The following is a 4725-nucleotide window of genomic DNA, read 5'->3' as shown; positions in this document are numbered from 1 at the left end:
TTAAGATGAGAAAAATGAATAGTAAATGGTAATGAAATTGTATTAACAAAATGGTCTTGGCAAGGTTTGGTTGTCAAGGGTCTTCATCATTATCACTAGCCACAAGTATGGTAGTTGCAAGGATTAATCCCACTTAGTCATCCTTAAATCAATTAACAAAGGAAAGTCGAGTGAGTTATATCAATCCTAGTCCATAAGTCCTAGCTTTCCACTAATTGGATTAATGAAGGCTAGAGTTAATAGCTATCAACTATCAATCAATTGGACACTAGAAACTCAAGAAATCCTAAGTCACCTTCTCAAGCCAAGAACATAGAATTCTACTCTAACATCCTCTCAAGCATTTCATCAAACACTTGGAGGATAATGAAAGAAAGCATTTTTATTTGTAAGAATAAAAGGAATCAACAACTAACAATTACAAAGAATTAACAAAACAACAATCAACAACATCACAATCACATGAATTATCTCAAATTGCATTATTAAAAGAAAACAAAAGAACAAAAATATCTCAATTACAAAACCTAGAAACAAAATAAGAGAAATTACAACAAGAGGATAGGGATAGAAAGAAGAACCAAAGTGTAGCAATCATCAATTGAAGGTAGAAGTAGAAGGAGACTTGAATTATCATTTGGACCTCTGTAGCTCAAGTTATGGTCAATTAAGTGCGAAGAGGTCGGCTTGACAGCTTTCCGGTTCTTTCATTTCTTCATGAGTTCTCCAACTTTACATGCTTTTTCTTCATTCCCTTGATCCAATCTTTGCCTCCTAAATCTGAAATCACTTAACAAACATATCAAGGCATCTAATAGAATCAAGGTGAATTAAATTTAGCTAATTTAAGACCTAAAAATCATTTTTTCACTCTTAAGCACAATTAAAGGAGAATATACAAAACCATGCTATTTCATTGAATAAATGTGGGTGAAAGGTGATAAAATCCCCAAAAATCAATACAAGATAAACCCTACAAATGGGGTTTGTCACCCGGACCCAAAGAATTGGCTTACAATGGTTCGGGGGAAATACTTAGATTTTAGTCCGGAAAATGTAAGGTTGGCATTTAACTTGCCCATGATGCAAGGAGATGAACACCCTTACACTAGAAAGGTCAACTTTGATCAAAGGTTGGACCAAGTCCTCATAGACATCTGTGAAGAGGGCGCTCAATGGAAGAGAGATTCAAGAGGGAAGTCGGTTCAACAGAGAAGGCATGACCTCAAGCCCGTGGCTAGAGGATGGTTGGAGTTTATCCAACGCTCAATGATTCCGACTAGCAACCGGTCCGAAGTTACTATAGACCGGGCTATCATGATTCATAGCATCATGACTAGAGAGGAAGTAGAAGTTCATGAGGTTATATCTCAAGAACTTTATAAGGTGGCGGACAAGTCCTCTACCTTGGCAAGGTTAGCCTTTCCTCATCTCATTTGTCACGTCTGTTATTCAGCTGGAGTTGACATAGAGGGAGACACCCTCATTGATGAGGACAAGCCCATCACTAAGAAAAAGATGGAGCAAACAAGAGACCCCTCTCATCAAGAAATCCCTGAGATGCCTCAAGGGATGCACTTTCCTCCACAAAACTATTGGGAGAAAATCAATACCTCCCTAGGAGAATTGAGTTCCAACATGGGACAACTAAGGGTGGAGCACCAAGAACATTCTATCCTCCTCCATGAAATTAGAGAAGACCAAAGAATCATGAGAGAGGAGCAACAAAGGCAAGGAAGAGACATTGAGGAGCTCAAGCACTCCATAAGATCTTCAAGAGGGAGAACAAGCCGCCATCACTAAGGTGGACCCGTTCTTTAACTTCCTTGTTCCTTATTTTCCTGTTTTTCAAAATTTTCATGCTTATGATTATCCATGTTTGTGTCTTATGATCATTAGTGTCTTAGTGTCTATGCTTCAAAGTTATGAATGTCCTATGAATCCATCACCTTTCTTGAATGAAAAATGTTCTTAATTGAAAAAGAGATGAATTGCATGAATTTTGAATTTTATAACAGATTAATTATTTTGATGTGGTGGCAATACTTTTGATTTCTGAATGTATGCTTAACAGTGCATATGTCTTTTGAATTTGTGGTTCATGAATGTTGGCTCTTGAAAGAATGATGAAAAAGGAGACATGTTACTGAGGATCTGAAAAATCATAAAAATGATTCTTGAAGCAAGAAAAAGCAGTGAATACAAAAAAAAAGGAAAGAGAAAAACGAAAAAAAAAGAAAAGAAAGAGAGAAAAATGAAAAAAAAAGAAAAAAGAGAAAAGAAAAAAATAAAGTTTTGATCCAAGGCAAAAAGAGTGTCCTTAAGAACCCTGGACACCTCTAATTGTGGACTCTAGCAAAGCTGAGTCACAATCTCAAAAGGTTCACACAGTTATGTGTTTGTGGCATATATGTATCCGGTGGTAATACTGGAAGACAGAGTGCTTTGGGCCACGACCAAGACTCATAAAGTAGCTGTGTTCAAGAATCATCATACTTAACTAGGAGAATCAATAACACTATCTGGATTCTGAATTCCTATAGAAGCCAATCATTCGGAATTTCAAAAGGATAGAGTGAGATGCCAAAACTATTCAGAGGCAAAAAGCTAAAGCCCCGCTCATCTAATTAATACTGATCTTCATAGATGTTTTGGAGTTCATTGCATATTCTCTTCTTTTTATCTTATTTGATTTTCAGTTGCTTGGGGACAAGCAACAATTTAAGTTTGGAGTTGTGATGAGCGGATAATTTATACGCTTTTTGGCATTATTTTTAGGTAGTTTTTAGTAGACTTTACTATGAGTTTGTGTGTTTTTCTGTGATTTCAGGTATTTTCTGGCTGAAATTGAGGGACTTGAGCAAAAATCTGATTCAGAGGCTGAAAAGGACTGCAGATGCTGTTGGATTCTGACCTCCCTGCATTCGAAGGGGATTTTTTGGAGCTACAGAAGTCTAATTGGCGCGCTCTTAACTGCGTTGGAAAGTAGACATTTTGGGCTTTCCAGCAATATATAATAGTCCATACTTTGCCTGAGATGTGACAGCCCAAACGGGCGTTCCAAATCAGCTCAAAACTGCCCGGTGTTAAACGCCGGAACTGGCACAAGAATGGGAGTTAAACGCCCAAACTGGCACAAAAGCTGACGTTTAACTCCAAGAGAAGTCTCTACACGAAAATGCTTCAATGCTCAGCCCAAGAACACACCAAGTGGGCCCGGAAGTGGATTTTTATGTCATTTACTCATCCTTGTAAACCCTAGGCTACTAGTTCTCTACAAATAGGACCTTTTACTATTGTACTCTTATCTAGGTAGCTATCTTTAGTCTTATGCTATCTTAGATCATGGGTGCTGGCCTCACGGCCATGCCTAGAACTTGTTCTTATGTATTTTCAATGGTGGAGTTTCTACACACCATAGATTAAGGTGTGGAGCTCTACTGTACCTCGAGTATTAATGAGATTAAGGGTGTGGAGCTCTGCTGTACCTCAAGTATTAATGAAGTTCTATTTTCTTTTATTCAAATCTCTTCTATTCTTATTCCAAGATATTCATTCGTACCCAATAACATGATGAATGTGATGATTATGTGACACTCATCATCATTCTCACTTATGAACGAGTTTCTGACAACCACTTCTGTTCTACAAGCAAACAAGGCTTGAATGTTTATCTCTTGGATCCCTTGATCGGAATCTTCGTGGTATAAGCTAGAATTGATGGCGGCATTCAAGAGAATCTGGTAGGTCTAAACCTTTTCTGTGGTATTCTGAGTAGGATTCAATGATTGAATGATTGTGACGAGCTTCAAACTCCTGAAGGCTGGGTCATCCATAACCATTTGAATCTGCCTGACTAAGATATACAAGGTGACCATAGCTTGCTTCATACCAACAATCTTCGTGGGATCGACCCTTACTCGCGTAAGGTTTATTACTTGGACGTCCAAGTGCACTTGCTGGTTAGTTGTGCGAAGTTGTGATAAAGAGTTGAGATTGCAATTGAGCGTACCATGTTGATGGCGCCATTGATGATCACAATTTATGTGCACCAAACCCCCACATTCAAACTCTAAGTTTGGTGTTGGGAGGTTCCAACATTGCTCTGAGTATCTGTGAGGCTCCATGAGAGCCCACTATCAAGCTACTGACATTAAAGAAGCGCTCGTTGGGAGGCAACCCAATGTTAAAATTATCTAATTTCCCTTTGTTATTTTATATTTTCTATAGGTTGATGATCATGGGAAGTCACAAAATCAATTGAAAAAGCAAAAACAGAATGAAAAACAGAAAGAAAAACAGCACACCCTGAAGGAAAACCTTGCTGGCGTTTAAACCCCAGTAAGGGCAGCAAAAGGGCGTTTAACGCCCAGTCTGGCACCATTCTGGGCGTTTAACGCCAGAAAGGGGCACCAGACTGGCGTTAAAGCCAGGAAAGGGCAAGAAGCTGGCGTTAAACGCCAGAAATGGGCACCACCCCGGCGTTTAACGCCAGAATTGGCATAAAGAGCATTTTTGCTCGCCACTTGGTGCAGGGATGAATTTTTCTTGACACCTCAGGATCTGTGGACCCCACAGGATCCCCACCTGCCCCACCACTCTCTCTCTTCTTCACCCATTCACCAATCACCTCAAAACCTCTTTCCCAAAAACCCCTCACCTATCAAATCCCACTATTCTCTTCACCACTCACATCCATCCTTCATAAAACCCCACCTACCTCAC

The sequence above is a fragment of the Arachis duranensis genome, chromosome 5, assembly GCF_000817695.3.
Source record: "Arachis duranensis cultivar V14167 chromosome 5, aradu.V14167.gnm2.J7QH, whole genome shotgun sequence".
NCBI lineage: Eukaryota > Viridiplantae > Streptophyta > Magnoliopsida > Fabales > Fabaceae > Arachis > Arachis duranensis.
Note: the sequence above shows the minus strand (reverse complement) of the source record.